Raw genomic sequence first — 23,164 nt, forward strand, 5'->3', positions numbered from 1 at the left:
GTGAATCCATCAAAAGTCAGAAATGTCATCAATGTGACGTCACCAAAACAGAAAAATGCAGTTTAAAACCTTTTCATTGACCATTACCTATTTCACTCACTGTTTCATCAGTTTGGATGGCTTTTGAGACCAGTTTAAAGCCTATTCTGTCTTCCCAAGACACTTTTCAAAATTTCAAAAAAATACAAGGGGTGAGACCCAAACTTTTTAATTTATGCCTTTTTAGTCTTTCTGCTGTCTTCTTAAGAATGATTGGCCAGAGGGTTGAAATATCATATGATTTCAGTCTTAAAATTTTAAGAAATATATGGGAATGGCCATTTTTTCTATCTGGAAGTGAATCCATCAAAAGTCAGAAATGTCATCAATGTGACGTCACCAAAACAGAAAAATGCAGTTTAAAACCTTTTCATTGACCATTATCTATTTCACTCATTGTTTCATCAGTTTGGATGGCTTTTGAGACCATTTTAAAGCCTATTCTGTCTTCCCAAGACACTTTTCAGAATTTCAAAAAAATACAAGGGGTGAGACCCAAACTTTTTAATTTATGCCTTTTTACTCTTTCTGCTGTCTTCTTAAGAATGATTGACCAGAGGGATGAAATATCATATGATTTCAGTCTTACAATTTTAAGAAATATATGGGAATGGCCATTTTTTCTATCTGGAAGTGAATCCATCAAAAGTCAGAAATGTCATCAATGTGACGTCACCAAAACAGAAAAATGCAGTTAAAAAACCTTTTCATTGACCATTATCTATTTCACTCATTGTTTCATCAGTTTAGATGGCTTTTGAGACCATTTTAAAGCCTATTCTGTCTTCCCAAGACACTTTTCAAAATTTCAAAAAAATACAAGGGGTGAGACCCAAACTTTTTAATTTATGCCTTTTTACTCTTTCTGCTGTCTTCTTAAGAATGATTGACCAGAGGGTTGAAATATCATATGATTTCAGTCTTAAAATTTTAAGAATTATATGGGAATGGCCATTTTTTCTATCTGGAAGTGAATCCATCAAAAGTCAGAAACGTCATCAATGTGACGTCACCCAAACAGGAAAATGCAGTTTAACACCTTTTCGTTGACCATTATCTATTTCCCTCATTGTTTCATCAGTTTGGAGGGCTTTTGAGACCCTTTTAAAGCCTATTCTATCTTCCCAAGACAGTTTTCAAAATTTCAAAAAAATGCAAGGAATGAGACCCAAAATGTTTAATTTACGCCTTTTTATTCATTACGCTATCTTCTTAAGAATGATTGACCAGAGGGTAGAAATATCATATGATTTCAGTCTTAAAATTTCAAGAAAAATATGGGAATGGCCATTTTTTCTATCTGGAAGTGAATCCATCAAAAGTCAGAAACCTCATCAATGTGACGACACCAAACAGGAAAATGCAGTTTCAAACCTTTTCATTGACCATTATCCATTTCACTCATTGTTTCATTTTTCTGTTTTGGTGACGTCACATTGATGACATTTCTGACTTTTGATGGATTCACTTTCCAGATAGAAAAAATGGCCATTCCCATATTTTTCTTGACATTTTAAGACTGAAATCATATGATATTTCATCCCTCTGGTCAATCTTTCTTAAGAAGATAGCATAATGAATAAAAAGGCGTAAATTAAAAATTCTGGGTCACACCCCTTGTTTTTTTTGTTGAAATTTTGAAAAATGTCTTGGGAATGTAGAAAATGCATTAAAATGAGTATGGAAGTCATCCAAAATTATGAAACAATGAGTGAAATGGATAATGGTCAATGAAAAGGTTTGAAACTGCATTTTCCTGTTTGGTGTGGTCACATTGATGAGGTTTCTGACTTTTGATGGATTCACTTCCAGATAGAAAAAATGGCCATTCCCATATTTTTCTTGAAATTTTAAGACTGAAATCATATGATATTTCTACCCTCTGGTCAATCATTCTTAAGAAGATAGCGTAATGAATAAAAAGGCGTAAATTAAACATTTTGGGTCTCACCCCTTGCACTTTTGAAAATATGGGAATGGCCATTTTTTCTATCTGGAAAGTGAATCCATCAAAAGTCAGAAATGTCATCAATATGACGTCACCAAAACAGGAAAATGCAGTTTAAAACCTTTTCATTGACCATTATCTATTTCACTCATTGTTTCATCAGTTTGGATGGCCTTTGAGACCATTTTAAAGCCTATTCTGTCTTCCCAAGACACTTTTCAAAATTTCAAAAAAATACAAGGGGTGAGACCCAAACTTTTTAATTTATGCCTTTTTACTCTTTCTGCTGTCTTCTTAAGAATGATTGACCAGAGGGTTGAAATATCATATGATTTCAGTCTTAAAATGTCAAGAAAAATATGGGAATGGCCATTTTTTCTATCTGGAAAGTGAATCCATCAAAAGTCAGAAATGTCATCAATGTGACGTCACCAAAACAGAAAAATGCAGTTTAAAACCTTTTCATTGACCATTACCTATTTCACTCACTGTTTCATCAGTTTGGATGGCTTTTGAGACCAGTTTAAAGCCTATTCTGTCTTCCCAAGACACTTTTCAAAATTTCAAAAAAATACAAGGGGTGAGACCCAAACTTTTTAATTTATGCCTTTTTAGTCTTTCTGCTGTCTTCTTAAGAATGATTGACCAGAGGGTTGAAATATCATATGATTTCAGTCTTAAAATTTTAAGAAATATATGGGAATGGCCATTTTTTCTATCTGGAAGTGAATCCATCAAAAGTCAGAAATGTCATCAATGTGATGTCACCAAAACAGAAAAATGCAGTTTAAAACCTTTTCATTGACCATTATCTATTTCACTCATTGTTTCATCAGTTTGGATGGCTTTTGAGACCATTTTAAAGCCTATTCTGTCTTCCCAAGACACTTTTCAGAATTTCAAAAAAATACAAGGGGTGAGACCCAAACTTTTTAATTTATGCCTTTTTACTCTTTCTGCTGTCTTCTTAAGAATGATTGACCAGAGGGATGAAATATCATATGATTTCAGTCTTACAATTTTAAGAAATATATGGGAATGGCCATTTTTTCTATCTGGAAGTGAATCCATCAAAAGTCAGAAATGTCATCAATGTGACATCACCAAAACAGAAAAATGTAGTTAAAAAACCTTTTCATTGACCATTACCTATTTCACTCATTGTTTCATCAGTTTAGATGGCTTTTGAGACCATTTTAAAGCCTATTCTGTCTTCCCAAGACACTTTTCAAAATTTCAAAAAAATACAAGGGGTGAGACCCAAACTTTTTAATTTATGCCTTTTTACTCTTTCTGCTGTCTTCTTAAGAATGATTGACCAGAGGGTTGAAATATCATATGATTTCAGTCTTAAAATTTCAAGAAAAATATGGGAATGGCCATTTTTTCTATCTGGAAGTGAATCCATCAAAAGTCAGAAACCTCATCAATGTGACGACACCAAACAGGAAAATGCAGTTTCAAACCTTTTCATTGACCATTATCCATTTCACTCATTGTTTCATTTTTCAGTTTTGGTGACGTCACATTGATGACATTTCTGACTTTTGATGGATTCACTTTCCAGATAGAAAAAATGGCCATTCCCATATTTTTCTTGACATTTTAAGACTGAAATCATATGATATTTCATCCCTCTGGTCAATCTTTCTTAAGAAGATAGCATAATGAATAAAAAGGCGTAAATTAAAAATTCTGGGTCACACCCCTTGTTTTTTTTTTGAAATTTTGAAAAATGTCTTGGGAATGTAGAAAATGCATTAAAATGAGTATGGAAGTCATCCAAAATTATGAAACAATGAGTGAAATGGATAATGGTCAATGAAAAGGTTTGAAACTGCATTTTCCTGTTTGGTGTGGTCACATTGATGAGGTTTCTGACTTTTGATGGATTCACTTCCAGATAGAAAAAATGGCCATTCCCATATTTTTCTTGAAATTTTAAGACTGAAATCATATGATATTTCTACCCTCTGGTCAATCATTCTTAAAAAGATAGCGTAATGAATAAAAAGGCGTAAATTAAACATTTTGGGTCTCACCCCTTGCACTTTTGAAAATATGGGAATGGCCATTTTTTCTATCTGGAAGTGAATCCATCAAAAGTCAGAAACCTCATCAATGTGACGACACCAAACAGGAAAATGCAGTTTCAAACCTTTTCATTGACCATTATCCATTTCACTCATTGTTTCATAATTTTGGATGACTTCCATACTCATTTTAATGCATTTTCTACATTCCCAAGACATTTTTCAAAATTTCAAAAAAAAACAAGGGGTGTGACCCAGAATTTTTAATTTACGACTTTTTATTCATTATGCTATCTTCTTAAGAAAGATTGACCAGAGGGATGAAATATCATATGATTTCAGTCTTAAAATGTCAAGAAAAATATGGGAATGGCCATTTTTTCTATCTGGAAAGTGAATCCATCAAAAGTCAGAAATGTCATCAATGTGACGTCACCAAAACAGAAAAATGCAGTTTAAAACCTTTTCATTGACCATTATCTATTTCACTCATTGTTTCATCAGTTTGGATGGCTTTTGAGACCATTTTAAAGCCTATTCTGTCTTCCCAAGACACTTTTCAAAATTTCAAAAAAATACAAGGGGTGAGACCCAAACTTTTTAATTTATGCCTTTTTACTCTTTCTGCTGTCTTCTTAAGAATGATTGACCAGAGGGTTGAAATATCATATGATTTCAGTCTTAAAATTTTAAGAAATATATGGGAATGGCCATTTTTTCTATCTGGAAGTGAATCCATCAAAAGTCAGAAATGTCATCAATGTGACGTCACCAAAACAGAAAAATGCAGTTTAAAACCTTTTCATTGACCATTATCTATTTCACTCATTGTTTCATCAGTTTGGATGGCTTTTGAGACCCTTTTAAAGCCTATTCTATCTTCCCAAGACAGTTTTCAAAATTTCAAAAAAATGCAAGGAATGAGACCCAAAATGTTTAATTTACGCCTTTTTATTCATTACGCTATCTTCTTAAGAATGATTGACCAGAGGGTAGAAATATCTTATGATTTAAGTCTTAAAATTTCAAGAAAAATATGGGAATGGCCATTTTTTCTATCTGGAAGTGAATCCATCAAAAGTCAGAAACCTCATCAATGTGACGACACCAAACAGGAAAATGCAGTTTCAAACCTTTTCATTGACCATTATCCATGTCACTCATTGTTTCATTTTTCTGTTTTGGTGACGTCACATTGATGACATTTCTGACTTTTGATGGATTCACTTTCCAGATAGAAAAAATGGCCATTCCCATATTTTTCTTGACATTTTAAGACTGAAATCATATGATATTTCATCCCTCTGGTCAATCTTTCTTAAGAAGATAGCATAATGAATAAAAAGGCGTAAATTAAAAATTTTGGGTCACACCCCTTGTTTTTTTTTTGAAATTTTGAAAAATGTCTTGGGAATGTAGAAAATGCATTAAAATGAGTATGGAAGTCATCCAAAATTATGAAACAATGAGTGAAATGGATAATGGTCAATGAAAAGGTTTGAAACTGCATTTTCCTGTTTGGTGTGGTCACATTGATGAGGTTTCTGACTTTTGATGGATTCACTTCCAGATAGAAAAAATGGCCATTCCCATATTTTTCTTGAAATTTTAAGACTGAAATCATATGATATTTCTACCCTCTGGTCAATCATTCTTAAGAAGATAGCGTAATGAATAAAAAGGCGTAAATTAAACATTTTGGGTCTCACCCCTTGCACTTTTGAAAATATGGGAATGGCCATTTTTTCTATCTGGAAGTGAATCCATCAAAAGTCAGAAACCTCATCAATGTGACGACACCAAACAGGAAAATGCAGTTTCAAACCTTTTCATTGACCATTATCCATTTCACTCATTGTTTCATAATTTTGGATGACTTCCATACTCATTTTAATGCATTTTCTACATTCCCAAGACATTTTTCAAAATTTCAAAAAAAAACAAGGGGTGTGACCCAGAATTTTTAATTTACGACTTTTTATTCATTATGCTATCTTCTTAAGAAAGATTGACCAGAGGGATGAAATATCATATGATTTCAGTCTTAAAATGTCAAGAAAAATATGGGAATGGCCATTTTTTCTATCTGGAAAGTGAATCCATCAAAAGTCAGAAATGTCATCAATGTGACGTCACCAAAACAGAAAAATGCAGTTTAAAACCTTTTCATTGACCATTATCTATTTCACTCATTGTTTCATCAGTTTGGATGGCTTTTGAGACCATTTTAAAGCCTATTCTGTCTTCCCAAGACACTTTTCAAAATTTCAAAAAAATACAAGGGGTGAGACCCAAACTTTTTAATTTATGCCTTTTTACTCTTTCTGCTGTCTTCTTAAGAATGATTGACCAGAGGGTTGAAATATCATATGATTTCAGTCTTAAAATTTTAAGAAATATATGGGAATGGCCATTTTTTCTATCTGGAAGTGAATCCATCAAAAGTCAGAAATGTCATCAATGTGACGTCACCAAAACAGAAAAATGCAGTTTAAAACCTTTTCATTGACCATTATCTATTTCACTCATTGTTTCATCAGTTTGGATGGCTTTTGAGACCCTTTTAAAGCCTATTCTATCTTCCCAAGACAGTTTTCAAAATTTCAAAAAAATGCAAGGAATGAGACCCAAAATGTTTAATTTACGCCTTTTTATTCATTACGCTATCTTCTTAAGAATGATTGACCAGAGGGTAGAAATATCTTATGATTTAAGTCTTAAAATTTCAAGAAAAATATGGGAATGGCCATTTTTTCTATCTGGAAGTGAATCCATCAAAAGTCAGAAACCTCATCAATGTGACGACACCAAACAGGAAAATGCAGTTTCAAACCTTTTCATTGACCATTATCCATGTCACTCATTGTTTCATTTTTCTGTTTTGGTGACGTCACATTGATGACATTTCTGACTTTTGATGGATTCACTTTCCAGATAGAAAAAATGGCCATTCCCATATTTTTCTTGACATTTTAAGACTGAAATCATATGATATTTCATCCCTCTGGTCAATCTTTCTTAAGAAGATAGCATAATGAATAAAAAGGCGTAAATTAAAAATTTTGGGTCACACCCCTTGTTTTTTTTTTGAAATTTTGAAAAATGTCTTGGGAATGTAGAAAATGCATTAAAATGAGTATGGAAGTCATCCAAAATTATGAAACAATGAGTGAAATGGATAATGGTCAATGAAAAGGTTTGAAACTGCATTTTCCTGTTTGGTGTGGTCACATTGATGAGGTTTCTGACTTTTGATGGATTCACTTCCAGATAGAAAAAATGGCCATTCCCATATTTTTCTTGAAATTTTAAGACTGAAATCATATGATATTTCTACCCTCTGGTCAATCATTCTTAAGAAGATAGCGTAATGAATAAAAAGGCGTAAATTAAACATTTTGGGTCTCACCCCTTGCACTTTTGAAAATATGGGAATGGCCATTTTTTCTATCTGGAAGTGAATCCATCAAAAGTCAGAAACCTCATCAATGTGACGACACCAAACAGGAAAATGCAGTTTCAAACCTTTTCATTGACCATTATCCATTTCACTCATTGTTTCATAATTTTGGATGACTTCCATACTCATTTTAATGCATTTTCTACATTCCCAAGACATTTTTCAAAATTTCAAAAAAAAACAAGGGGTGTGACCCAGAATTTTTAATTTACGACTTTTTATTCATTATGCTATCTTCTTAAGAAAGATTGACCAGAGGGATGAAATATCATATGATTTCAGTCTTAAAATGTCAAGAAAAATATGGGAATGGCCATTTTTTCTATCTGGAAAGTGAATCCATCAAAAGTCAGAAATGTCATCAATGTGACGTCACCAAAACAGAAAAATGCAGTTTAAAACCTTTTCATTGACCATTATCTATTTCACTCATTGTTTCATCAGTTTGGATGGCTTTTGAGACCATTTTAAAGCCTATTCTGTCTTCCCAAGACACTTTTCAAAATTTCAAAAAAATACAAGGGGTGAGACCCAAACTTTTTAATTTATGCCTTTTTACTCTTTCTGCTGTCTTCTTAAGAATGATTGACCAGAGGGTTGAAATATCATATGATTTCAGTCTTAAAATTTTAAGAAATATATGGGAATGGCCATTTTTTCTATCTGGAAGTGAATCCATCAAAAGTCAGAAATGTCATCAATGTGACGTCACCAAAACAGAAAAATGCAGTTTAAAACCTTTTCATTGACCATTATCTATTTCACTCATTGTTTCATCAGTTTGGATGGCTTTTGAGACCCTTTTAAAGCCTATTCTATCTTCCCAAGACAGTTTTCAAAATTTCAAAAAAATGCAAGGAATGAGACCCAAAATGTTTAATTTACGCCTTTTTATTCATTACGCTATCTTCTTAAGAATGATTGACCAGAGGGTAGAAATATCTTATGATTTAAGTCTTAAAATTTCAAGAAAAATATGGGAATGGCCATTTTTTCTATCTGGAAGTGAATCCATCAAAAGTCAGAAACCTCATCAATGTGACGACACCAAACAGGAAAATGCAGTTTCAAACCTTTTCATTGACCATTATCCATGTCACTCATTGTTTCATTTTTCTGTTTTGGTGACGTCACATTGATGACATTTCTGACTTTTGATGGATTCACTTTCCAGATAGAAAAAATGGCCATTCCCATATTTTTCTTGACATTTTAAGACTGAAATCATATGATATTTCATCCCTCTGGTCAATCTTTCTTAAGAAGATAGCATAATGAATAAAAAGGCGTAAATTAAAAATTTTGGGTCACACCCCTTGTTTTTTTTTTGAAATTTTGAAAAATGTCTTGGGAATGTAGAAAATGCATTAAAATGAGTATGGAAGTCATCCAAAATTATGAAACAATGAGTGAAATGGATAATGGTCAATGAAAAGGTTTGAAACTGCATTTTCCTGTTTGGTGTGGTCACATTGATGAGGTTTCTGACTTTTGATGGATTCACTTCCAGATAGAAAAAATGGCCATTCCCATATTTTTCTTGAAATTTTAAGACTGAAATCATATGATATTTCTACCCTCTGGTCAATCATTCTTAAGAAGATAGCGTAATGAATAAAAAGGCGTAAATTAAACATTTTGGGTCTCACCCCTTGCACTTTTGAAAATATGGGAATGGCCATTTTTTCTATCTGGAAGTGAATCCATCAAAAGTCAGAAACCTCATCAATGTGACGACACCAAACAGGAAAATGCAGTTTCAAACCTTTTCATTGACCATTATCCATTTCACTCATTGTTTCATAATTTTGGATGACTTCCATACTCATTTTAATGCATTTTCTACATTCCCAAGACATTTTTCAAAATTTCAAAAAAAAACAAGGGGTGTGACCCAGAATTTTTAATTTACGACTTTTTATTCATTATGCTATCTTCTTAAGAAAGATTGACCAGAGGGATGAAATATCATATGATTTCAGTCTTAAAATGTCAAGAAAAATATGGGAATGGCCATTTTTTCTATCTGGAAAGTGAATCCATCAAAAGTCAGAAATGTCATCAATGTGACGTCACCAAAACAGAAAAATGCAGTTTAAAACCTTTTCATTGACCATTATCTATTTCACTCATTGTTTCATCAGTTTGGATGGCTTTTGAGACCATTTTAAAGCCTATTCTGTCTTCCCAAGACACTTTTCAAAATTTCAAAAAAATACAAGGGGTGAGACCCAAACTTTTTAATTTATGCCTTTTTACTCTTTCTGCTGTCTTCTTAAGAATGATTGACCAGAGGGTTGAAATATCATATGATTTCAGTCTTAAAATTTTAAGAAATATATGGGAATGGCCATTTTTTCTATCTGGAAGTGAATCCATCAAAAGTCAGAAATGTCATCAATGTGACGTCACCAAAACAGAAAAATGCAGTTTAAAACCTTTTCATTGACCATTATCTATTTCACTCATTGTTTCATCAGTTTGGATGGCTTTTGAGACCCTTTTAAAGCCTATTCTATCTTCCCAAGACAGTTTTCAAAATTTCAAAAAAATGCAAGGAATGAGACCCAAAATGTTTAATTTACGCCTTTTTATTCATTACGCTATCTTCTTAAGAATGATTGACCAGAGGGTAGAAATATCTTATGATTTAAGTCTTAAAATTTCAAGAAAAATATGGGAATGGCCATTTTTTCTATCTGGAAGTGAATCCATCAAAAGTCAGAAACCTCATCAATGTGACGACACCAAACAGGAAAATGCAGTTTCAAACCTTTTCATTGACCATTATCCATGTCACTCATTGTTTCATTTTTCTGTTTTGGTGACGTCACATTGATGACATTTCTGACTTTTGATGGATTCACTTTCCAGATAGAAAAAATGGCCATTCCCATATTTTTCTTGACATTTTAAGACTGAAATCATATGATATTTCATCCCTCTGGTCAATCTTTCTTAAGAAGATAGCATAATGAATAAAAAGGCGTAAATTAAAAATTTTGGGTCACACCCCTTGTTTTTTTTTTGAAATTTTGAAAAATGTCTTGGGAATGTAGAAAATGCATTAAAATGAGTATGGAAGTCATCCAAAATTATGAAACAATGAGTGAAATGGATAATGGTCAATGAAAAGGTTTGAAACTGCATTTTCCTGTTTGGTGTGGTCACATTGATGAGGTTTCTGACTTTTGATGGATTCACTTCCAGATAGAAAAAATGGCCATTCCCATATTTTTCTTGAAATTTTAAGACTGAAATCATATGATATTTCTACCCTCTGGTCAATCATTCTTAAGAAGATAGCGTAATGAATAAAAAGGCGTAAATTAAACATTTTGGGTCTCACCCCTTGCACTTTTGAAAATATGGGAATGGCCATTTTTTCTATCTGGAAGTGAATCCATCAAAAGTCAGAAACCTCATCAATGTGACGACACCAAACAGGAAAATGCAGTTTCAAACCTTTTCATTGACCATTATCCATTTCACTCATTGTTTCATAATTTTGGATGACTTCCATACTCATTTTAATGCATTTTCTACATTCCCAAGACATTTTTCAAAATTTCAAAAAAAAACAAGGGGTGTGACCCAGAATTTTTAATTTACGACTTTTTATTCATTATGCTATCTTCTTAAGAAAGATTGACCAGAGGGATGAAATATCATATGATTTCAGTCTTAAAATGTCAAGAAAAATATGGGAATGGCCATTTTTTCTATCTGGAAAGTGAATCCATCAAAAGTCAGAAATGTCATCAATGTGACGTCACCAAAACAGAAAAATGCAGTTTAAAACCTTTTCATTGACCATTATCTATTTCACTCATTGTTTCATCAGTTTGGATGGCTTTTGAGACCATTTTAAAGCCTATTCTGTCTTCCCAAGACACTTTTCAAAATTTCAAAAAAATACAAGGGGTGAGACCCAAACTTTTTAATTTATGCCTTTTTACTCTTTCTGCTGTCTTCTTAAGAATGATTGACCAGAGGGTTGAAATATCATATGATTTCAGTCTTAAAATTTTAAGAAATATATGGGAATGGCCATTTTTTCTATCTGGAAGTGAATCCATCAAAAGTCAGAAATGTCATCAATGTGACGTCACCAAAACAGAAAAATGCAGTTTAAAACCTTTTCATTGACCATTATCTATTTCACTCATTGTTTCATCAGTTTGGATGGCTTTTGAGACCATTTTAAAGCCTATTCTGTCTTCCCAAGACACTTTTCAAAATTTCAAAAAAATACAAGGGGTGAGACCCAAACTTTTTAATTTATGCCTTTTTACTCTTTCTGCTGTCTTCTTAAGAATGATTGACCAGAGGGATGAAATATCATATGATTTCAGTCTTAAAATTTTAAGAAATATATGGGAATGGCCATTTTTTTTATCTGGAAGTGAATCCATCAAAAGTCAGAAACGTCATCAATGTGACGTCACTAAAACAGGAAAATGCAGTTTAACACCTTTTCGGTGACCATTATCTATTTCCCTCATTGTTTCATCAGTTTGGAGGGCTTTTGAGACCCTTTTAAAGCCTATTCTATCTTCCCAAGACAGTTTTCAAAATTTCAAAAAAATGCAAGGGGTGAGACCTAAAATGTTTAATTTACGCCTTTTTATTCATTACGCTATCTTCTTAAGAATGATTGACCAGAGGGTAGAAATATCATATGATTTCAGTCTTAAAATTTCAAGAAAAATATGGGAATGGCCATTTTTTCTATCTGGAAGTGAATCCATCAAACTTCAGAAACGTCATCAATGTGACGTCACCAAAACAGGAAAATGCAGTTTAAAACCTTTTCATTGACCATTATCTATTTCACTCATTGTTTCATCAGTTTGGATGGCTTTTGAGACCATTTTAAAGCCTATTCTGTCTTCCCAAGACACTTTTCAAAATTTCAAAAAAATACAAGGGGTGAGACCCAAACTTTTTAATTTATGCCTTTTTACTCTTTCTGCTGTCTTCTTAAGAATGATTGACCAGAGGGTTGAAATATCATATGATTTCAGTCTTAAAATTTTAAGAAATATATGGGAATGGCCATTTTTTCTATCTGGAAGTGAATCCATCAAAAGTCAGAAACGTCATCAATGTGACGTCACCAAAACAGGAAAATGCAGTTTAAAACCTTTTCATTGACCATTATCTATTTCACTCATTGTTTCATCAGTTTGGATGGCTTTTGAGACCATTTTAAAGCCTATTCTGTCTTCCCAAGACACTTTTCAAAATTTCAAAAAAATACAAGGGGTGAGACCCAAACTTTTTAATTTATGCCTTTTTACTCTTTCTGCTGTCTTCTTAAGAATGATTGACCAGAGGGTTGAAATATCATATGATTTCAGTCTTAAAATTTTAAGAAACATATGGGAATGGCCATTTTTTCTATCTGGAAGTGAATCCATCAAAAGTCAGAAACGTCATCAATGTGACGTCACCAAAACAGGAAAATGCAGTTTAACACCTTTTCGTTGACCATTATCTATTTCCCTCATTGTTTCATCAGTTTGGAGGGCTTTTGAGACCCTTTTAAAGCCTATTCTATCTTCCCAAGACAGTTTTCAAAATTTCAAAAAAATGCAAGGAATGAGACCCAAAATGTTTAATTTACGCCTTTTTATTCATTACGCTATCTTCTTAAGAATGATTGACCAGAGGGTAGAAATATCTTATGATTTCAGTCTTAAAATTTCAAGAAAAATATGGGAATGGCCATTTTTTCTATCTGGAAGTGAATCCATCAAAAGTCAGAAACCTCATCAATGTGACGACACCAAACAGGAAAATGCAGTTTCAAACCTTTTCATTGACCATTATCCATGTCACTCATTGTTTCATTTTTCTGTTTTGGTGACGTCACATTGATGACATTTCTGACTTTTGATGGATTCACTTTCCAGATAGAAAAAATGGCCATTCCCATATTTTTCTTGACATTTTAAGACTGAAATCATATGATATTTCATCCCTCTGGTCAATCTTTCTTAAGAAGATAGCATAATGAATAAAAAGGCGTAAATTAAAAATTCTGGATCACACCCCTTGTTTTTTTTTTGAAATTTTGAAAAATGTCTTGGGAATGTAGAAAATGCATTAAAATGAGTATGGAAGTCATCCAAAATTATGAAACAATGAGTGAAATGGATAATGGTCAATGAAAAGGTTTGAAACTGCATTTTCCTGTTTGGTGTGGTCACATTGATGAGGTTTCTGACTTTTGATGGATTCACTTCCAGATAGAAAAAATGGCCATTCCCATATTTTTCTTGAAATTTTAAGACTGAAATCATATGATATTTCTACCCTCTGGTCAATCATTCTTAAGAAGATAGCGTAATGAATAAAAAGGCGTAAATTAAACATTTTGGGTCTCACCCCTTGCACTTTTGAAAATATGGGAATGGCCATTTTTTCTATCTGGAAGTGAATCCATCAAAAGTCAGAAACCTCATCAATGTGACGACACCAAACAGGAAAATGCAGTTTCAAACCTTTTCATTGACCATTATCCATTTCACTCATTGTTTCATAATTTTGGATGACTTCCATACTCATTTTAATGCATTTTCTACATTCCCAAGACATTTTTCAAAATTTCAAAAAAAAACAAGGGGTGTGACCCAGAATTTTTAATTTACGACTTTTTATTCATTATGCTATCTTCTTAAGAAAGATTGACCAGAGGGATGAAATATCATATGATTTCAGTCTTAAAATGTCAAGAAAAATATGGGAATGGCCATTTTTTCTATCTGGAAAGTGAATCCATCAAAAGTCAGAAATGTCATCAATGTGACGTCACCAAAACAGAAAAATGCAGTTTAAAACCTTTTCATTGACCATTATCTATTTCACTCATTGTTTCATCAGTTTGGATGGCTTTTGAGACCATTTTAAAGCCTATTCTGTCTTCCCAAGACACTTTTCAAAATTTCAAAAAAATACAAGGGGTGAGACCCAAACTTTTTAATTTATGCCTTTTTACTCTTTCTGCTGTCTTCTTAAGAATGATTGACCAGAGGGTTGAAATATCATATGATTTCAGTCTTAAAATTTTAAGAAATATATGGGAATGGCCATTTTTTCTATCTGGAAGTGAATCCATCAAAAGTCAGAAATGTCATCAATGTGACGTCACCAAAACAGGAAAATGCAGTTTAAAACCTTTTCATTGACCATTATCTATTTCACTCATTGTTTCATCAGTTTGGATGGCTTTTGAGACCATTTTAAAGCCTATTCTGTCTTCCCAAGACACTTTTCAAAATTTCAAAAAAATACAAGGGGTGAGACCCAAACTTTTTAATTTATGCCTTTTTACTCTTTCTGCTGTCTTCTTAAGAATGATTGACCAGAGGGTTGAAATATCATATGATTTCAGTCTTAAAATTTCAAGAAAAATATGGGAATAGCCATTATTTCTATCTGGAAGTGAATCCATCAAAAGTCAGAAACCTCATCAATGTGACGACACCAAACAGGAAAATGCAGTTTCAAACCTTTTCATTGACCATTATCCATTTCACTCATTGTTTCATTTTTCTGTTTTGGTGACGTCACATTGATGACATTTCTGACTTTTGATGGATTCACTTTCCAGATAGAAAAAATGGCCATTCCCATATTTTTCTTGACATTTTAAGACTGAAATCATATGATATTTCATCCCTCTGGTCAATCTTTCTTAAGAAGATAGCATAATGAATAAAAAGGCGTAAATTAAAAATTCTGGATCACACCCCTTGTTTTTTTTTTGAAATTTTGAAAAATGTCTTGGGAATGTAGAAAATGCATTAAAATGAGTATGGAAGTCATCCAAAATTATGAAACAATGAGTGAAATGGATAATGGTCAATGAAAAGGTTTGAAACTGCATTTTCCTGTTTGGTGTGGTCACATTGATGAGGTTTCTGACTTTTGATGGATTCACTTCCAGATAGAAAAAATGGCCATTCCCATATTTTTCTTGAAATTTTAAGACTGAAATCATATGATATTTCTACCCTCTGGTCAATCATTCTTAAGAAGATAGCGTAATGAATAAAAAGGCGTAAATTAAACATTTTGGGTCTCACCCCTTGCACTTTTGAAAATATGGGAATGGCCATTTTTTCTATCTGGAAGTGAATCCATCAAAAGTCAGAAACCTCATCAATGTGACGACACCAAACAGGAAAATGCAGTTTCAAACCTTTTCATTGACCATTATCCATTTCACTCATTGTTTCATAATTTTGGATGACTTCCATACTCATTTTAATGCATTTTCTACATTCCCAAGACATTTTTCAAAATTTCAAAAAAAAACAAGGGGTGTGACCCAGAATTTTTAATTTACGACTTTTTATTCATTATGCTATCTTCTTAAGAAAGATTGACCAGAGGGATGAAATATCATATGATTTCAGTCTTAAAATGTCAAGAAAAATATGGGAATGGCCATTTTTTCTATCTGGAAAGTGAATCCATCAAAAGTCAGAAATGTCATCAATGTGACGTCACCAAAACAGAAAAATGCAGTTTAAAACCTTTTCATTGACCATTATCTATTTCACTCATTGTTTCATCAGTTTGGATGGCTTTTGAGACCATTTTAAAGCCTATTCTGTCTTCCCAAGACACTTTTCAAAATTTCAAAAAAATACAAGGGGTGAGACCCAAACTTTTTAATTTATGCCTTTTTACTCTTTCTGCTGTCTTCTTAAGAATGATTGACCAGAGGGTTGAAATATCATATGATTTCAGTCTTAAAATTTTAAGAAATATATGGGAATGGCCATTTTTTCTATCTGGAAGTGAATCCATCAAAAGTCAGAAATGTCATCAATGTGACGTCACCAAAACAGGAAAATGCAGTTTAAAACCTTTTCATTGACCATTATCTATTTCACTCATTGTTTCATCAGTTTGGATGGCTTTTGAGACCATTTTAAAGCCTATTCTGTCTTCCCAAGACACTTTTCAAAATTTCAAAAAAATACAAGGGGTGAGACCCAAACTTTTTAATTTATGCCTTTTTACTCTTTCTGCTGTCTTCTTAAGAATGATTGACCAGAGGGTTGAAATATCATATGATTTCAGTCTTAAAATTTCAAGAAAAATATGGGAATAGCCATTATTTCTATCTGGAAGTGAATCCATCAAAAGTCAGAAACCTCATCAATGTGACGACACCAAACAGGAAAATGCAGTTTCAAACCTTTTCATTGACCATTATCCATTTCACTCATTGTTTCATTTTTCTGTTTTGGTGACGTCACATTGATGACATTTCTGACTTTTGATGGATTCACTTTCCAGATAGAAAAAATGGCCATTCCCATATTTTTCTTGACATTTTAAGACTGAAATCATATGATATTTCATCCCTCTGGTCAATCTTTCTTAAGAAGATAGCATAATGAATAAAAAGGCGTAAATTAAAAATTCTGGGTCACACCCCTTGTTTTTTTTTTGAAATTTTGAAAAATGTCTTGGGAATGTAGAAAATGCATTAAAATGAGTATGGAAGTCATCCAAAATTATGAAACAATGAGTGAAATGGATAATGGTCAATGAAAAGGTTTGAAACTGCATTTTCCTGTTTGGTGTGGTCACATTTATGAGGTTTCTGACTTTTGATGGATTCACTTCCAGATAGAAAAAATGGCCATTCCCATATTTTTCTTGAAATTTTAAGACTGAAATCATATGATATTTCTACCCTCTGGTCAATCATTCTTAAGAAGATAGCGTAATGAATAAAAAGGCGTAAATTAAACATTTTGGGTCTCACCCCTTGCACTTTTGAAAATATGGGAATGGCCATTTTTTCTATCTGGAAGTGAATCCATCAAAAGTCAGAAACCTCATCAATGTGACGACACCAAACAGGAAAATGCAGTTTCAAACCTTTTCATTGACCATTATCCATTTCACTCATTGTTTCATAATTTTGGATGACTTCCATACTCATTTTAATGCATTTTCTACATTCCCAAGACATTTTTCAAAATTTCAAAAAAAAACAAGGGGTGTGACCCAGAATTTTTAATTTACGACTTTTTATTCATTATGCTATCTTCTTAAGAAAGATTGACCAGAGGGATGAAATATCATATGATTTCAGTCTTAAAATGTCAAGAAAAATATGGGAATGGCCATTTTTTCTATCTGGAAAGTGAATCCATCAAAAGTCAGAAATGTCATCAATGTGACGTCACCAAAACAGAAAAATGCAGTTTAAAACCTTTTCATTGACCATTATCTATTTCACTCATTGTTTCATCAGTTTGGATGGCTTTTGAGACCATTTTAAAGCCTATTCTGTCTTCCCAAGACACTTTTCAAAATTTCAAAAAAATACAAGGGGTGAGACCCAAACTTTTTAATTTATGCCTTTTTACTCTTTCTGCTGTCTTCTTAAGAATGATTGACCAGAGGGTTGAAATATCATATGATTTCAGTCTTAAAATTTTAAGAAATATATGGGAATGGCCATTTTTTCTATCTGGAAGTGAATCCATCAAAAGTCAGAAATGTCATCAATGTGACGTCACCAAAACAGGAAAATGCAGTTTAAAACCTTTTCATTGACCATTATCTATTTCACTCATTGTTTCATCAGTTTGGATGGCTTTTGAGACCATTTTAAAGCCTATTCTGTCTTCCCAAGACACTTTTCAAAATTTCAAAAAAATACAAGGGGTGAGACCCAAACTTTTTAATTTATGCCTTTTTACTCTTTCTGCTGTCTTCTTAAGAATGATTGACCAGAGGGTTGAAATATCATGATTTCAGTCTTAAAATTTCAAGAAAAATATGGGAATGGCCATTTTTTCTATCTGGAAGTGAATCCATCAAAAGTCAGAAACCTCATCAATGTGACGACACCAAACAGGAAAATGCAGTTTCAAACCTTTTCATTGACCATTATCCATTTCACTCATTGTTTCATTTTTCTGTTTTGGTGACGTCACATTGATGACATTTCTGACTTTTGATGGATTCACTTTCCAGATAGAAAAAATGGCCATTCCCATATTTTTCTTGACATTTTAAGACTGAAATCATATGATATTTCATCCCTCTGGTCAATCTTTCTTAAGAAGATAGCATAATGAATAAAAAGGCGTAAATTAAAAATTCTGGGTCACACCCCTTGTTTTTTTTTGAAATTTTGAAAAATGTCTTGGGAATGTAGAAAATGCATTAAAATGAGTATGGAAGTCATCCAAAATTATGAAACAATGAGTGAAATGGATAATGGTCAATGAAAAGGTTTGAAACTGCATTTTCCTGTTTGGTGTGGTCACATTGATGAGGTTTCTGACTTTTGATGGATTCACTTCCAGATAGAAAAAATGGCCATTCCCATATTTTTCTTGAAATTTTAAGACTGAAATCATATGATATTTCTACCCTCTGGTCAATCATTCTTAAAAAGATAGCGTAATGAATAAAAAGGCGTAAATTAAACATTTTGGGTCTCACCCCTTGCACTTTTGAAAATATGGGAATGGCCATTTTTTCTATCTGGAAGTGAATCCATCAAAAGTCAGAAACCTCATCAATGTGACGACACCAAACAGGAAAATGCAGTTTCAAACCTTTTCATTGACCATTATCCATTTCACTCATTGTTTCATAATTTTGGATGACTTCCATACTCATTTTAATGCATTTTCTACATTCCCAAGACATTTTTCAAAATTTCAAAAAAAAACAAGGGGTGTGACCCAGAATTTTTAATTTACGACTTTTTATTCATTATGCTATCTTCTTAAGAAAGATTGACCAGAGGGATGAAATATCATATGATTTCAGTCTTAAAATGTCAAGAAAAATATGGGAATGGCCATTTTTTCTATCTGGAAAGTGAATCCATCAAAAGTCAGAAATGTCATCAATGTGACGTCACCAAAACAGAAAAATGCAGTTTAAAACCTTTTCATTGACCATTATCTATTTCACTCATTGTTTCATCAGTTTGGATGGCTTTTGAGACCATTTTAAAGCCTATTCTGTCTTCCCAAGACACTTTTCAAAATTTCAAAAAAATACAAGGGGTGAGACCCAAACTTTTTAATTTATGCCTTTTTACTCTTTCTGCTGTCTTCTTAAGAATGATTGACCAGAGGGTTGAAATATCATATGATTTCAGTCTTAAAATTTTAAGAAATATATGGGAATGGCCATTTTTTCTATCTGGAAGTGAATCCATCAAAAGTCAGAAATGTCATCAATGTGACGTCACCAAAACAGAAAAATGCAGTTTAAAACCTTTTCATTGACCATTATCTATTTCACTCATTGTTTCATCAGTTTGGATGGCTTTTGAGACCCTTTTAAAGCCTATTCTATCTTCCCAAGACAGTTTTCAAAATTTCAAAAAAATGCAAGGAATGAGACCCAAAATGTTTAATTTACGCCTTTTTATTCATTACGCTATCTTCTTAAGAATGATTGACCAGAGGGTAGAAATATCTTATGATTTAAGTCTTAAAATTTCAAGAAAAATATGGGAATGGCCATTTTTTCTATCTGGAAGTGAATCCATCAAAAGTCAGAAACCTCATCAATGTGACGACACCAAACAGGAAAATGCAGTTTCAAACCTTTTCATTGACCATTATCCATGTCACTCATTGTTTCATTTTTCTGTTTTGGTGACGTCACATTGATGACATTTCTGACTTTTGATGGATTCACTTTCCAGATAGAAAAAATGGCCATTCCCATATTTTTCTTGACATTTTAAGACTGAAATCATATGATATTTCATCCCTCTGGTCAATCTTTCTTAAGAAGATAGCATAATGAATAAAAAGGCGTAAATTAAAAATTTTGGGTCACACCCCTTGTTTTTTTTTTGAAATTTTGAAAAATGTCTTGGGAATGTAGAAAATGCATTAAAATGAGTATGGAAGTCATCCAAAATTATGAAACAATGAGTGAAATGGATAATGGTCAATGAAAAGGTTTGAAACTGCATTTTCCTGTTTGGTGTCGTCACATTGATGAGGTTTCTGACTTTTGATGGATTCACTTCCAGATAGAAAAAATGGCCATTCCCATATTTTTCTTGAAATTTTAAGACTGAAATCATATGATATTTCTACCCTCTGGTCAATCATTCTTAAGAAGATAGCGTAATGAATAAAAAGGCGTAAATTAAACATTTTGGGTCTCACCCCTTGCACTTTTGAAAATATGGGAATGGCCATTTTTTCTATCTGGAAGTGAATCCATCAAAAGTCAGAAACCTCATCAATGTGACGACACCAAACAGGAAAATGCAGTTTCAAACCTTTTCATTGACCATTATCCATTTCACTCATTGTTTCATAATTTTGGATGACTTCCATACTCATTTTAATGCATTTTCTACATTCCCAAGACATTTTTCAAAATTTCAAAAAAAAACAAGGGGTGTGACCCAGAATTTTTAATTTACGACTTTTTATTCATTATGCTATCTTCTTAAGAAAGATTGACCAGAGGGATGAAATATCATATGATTTCAGTCTTAAAATGTCAAGAAAAATATGGGAATGGCCATTTTTTCTATCTGGAAAGTGAATCCATCAAAAGTCAGAAATGTCATCAATGTGACGTCACCAAAACAGAAAAATGCAGTTTAAAACCTTTTCATTGACCATTATCTATTTCACTCATTGTTTCATCAGTTTGGATGGCTTTTGAGACCATTTTAAAGCCTATTCTGTCTTCCCAAGACACTTTTCAAAATTTCAAAAAAATACAAGGGGTGAGACCCAAACTTTTTAATTTATGCCTTTTTACTCTTTCTGCTGTCTTCTTAAGAATGATTGACCAGAGGGTTGAAATATCATATGATTTCAGTCTTAAAATTTTAAGAAATATATGGGAATGGCCATTTTTTCTATCTGGAAGTGAATCCATCAAAAGTCAGAAATGTCATCAATGTGACGTCACCAAAACAGAAAAATGCAGTTTAAAACCTTTTCATTGACCATTATCTATTTCCCTCATTGTTTCATCAGTTTGGAGGGCTTTTGAGACCCTTTTAAAGCCTATTCTATCTTCCCAAGACAGTTTTCAAAATTTCAAAAAAATGCAAGGGGTGAGACCTAAAATGTTTAATTTACGCCTTTTTATTCATTACGCTATCTTCTTAAGAATGATTGACCAGAGGGTAGAAATATCATATGATTTCAGTCTTAAAATTTCAAGAAAAATATGGGAATGGCCATTTTTTCTATCTGGAAGTGAATCCATCAAACTTCAGAAACGTCATCAATGTGACGTCACCAAAACAGGAAAATGCAGTTTAAAACCTTTTCATTGACCATTATCTATTTCACTCATTGTTTCATCAGTTTGGATGGCTTTTGAGACCATTTTAAAGCCTATTCTGTCTTCCCAAGACACTTTTCAAAATTTCAAAAAAATACAAGGGGTGAGACCCAAACTTTTTAATTTATGCCTTTTTACTCTTTCTGCTGTCTTCTTAAGAATGATTGACCAGAGGGTTGAAATATCATATGATTTCAGTCTTAAAATTTTAAGAAATATATGGGAATGGCCATTTTTTCTATCTGGAAGTGAATCCATCAAAAGTCAGAAACGTCATCAATGTGACGTCACCAAAACAGGAAAATGCAGTTTAAAACCTTTTCATTGACCATTATCTATTTCACTCATTGTTTCATCAGTTTGGATGGCTTTTGAGACCATTTTAAAGCCTATTCTGTCTTCCCAAGACACTTTTCAAAATTTCTAAAAAATACAAGGGGTGAGACCCAAACTTTTTAATTTATGCCTTTTTACTCTTTCTGCTGTCTTCTTAAGAATGATTGACCAGAGGGTTGAAATATCATATGATTTCAGTCTTAAAATTTTAAGAAATATATGGGAATGGCCATTTTTTCTATCTGGAAGTGAATCCATCAAAAGTCAGAAACGTCATCAATGTGACATCACCAAAACAGGAAAATGCAGTTTAAAACCTTTTCATTGACCATTATCTATTTCACTCATTGTTTCATCAGTTTGGATGGCTTTTGAGACCATTTTAAAGCCTATTCTGTCTTCCCAAGACACTTTTCAAAATTTCAAAAAAATACAAGGGGTGAGACCCAAACTTTTTAATTTATGCCTTTTTACTCTTTCTGCTGTCTTCTTAAGAATGATTGACCAGAGGGTTGAAATATCATATGATTTCAGTCTTAAAATTTTAAGAAACATATGGGAATGGCCATTTTTTCTATCTGGAAGTGAATCCATCAAAAGTCAGAAACGTCATCAATGTGACGTCACCAAAACAGGAAAATGCAGTTTAACACCTTTTCGTTGACCATTATCTATTTCCCTCATTGTTTCATCAGTTTGGAGGGCTTTTGAGACCCTTTTAAAGCCTATTCTATCTTCCCAAGACAGTTTTCAAAATTTCAAAAAAATGCAAGGAATGAGACCCAAAATGTTTAATTTACGCCTTTTTATTCATTACGCTATCTTCTTAAGAATGATTGACCAGAGGGTAGAAATATCTTATGATTTCAGTCTTAAAATTTCAAGAAAAATATGGGAATGGCCATTTTTTCTATCTGGAAGTGAATCCATCAAAAGTCAGAAACCTCATCAATGTGACGACACCAAACAGGAAAATGCAGTTTCAAACCTTTTCATTGACCATTATCCATGTCA

This window comes from Lithobates pipiens, unplaced genomic scaffold (assembly GCF_037356315.1).
Source record: "Lithobates pipiens isolate NorthernLeopardFrog02 unplaced genomic scaffold, aLitPip1_a1.2 Scaffold_16, whole genome shotgun sequence".
Lineage (NCBI taxonomy): Eukaryota > Metazoa > Chordata > Amphibia > Anura > Ranidae > Lithobates > Lithobates pipiens.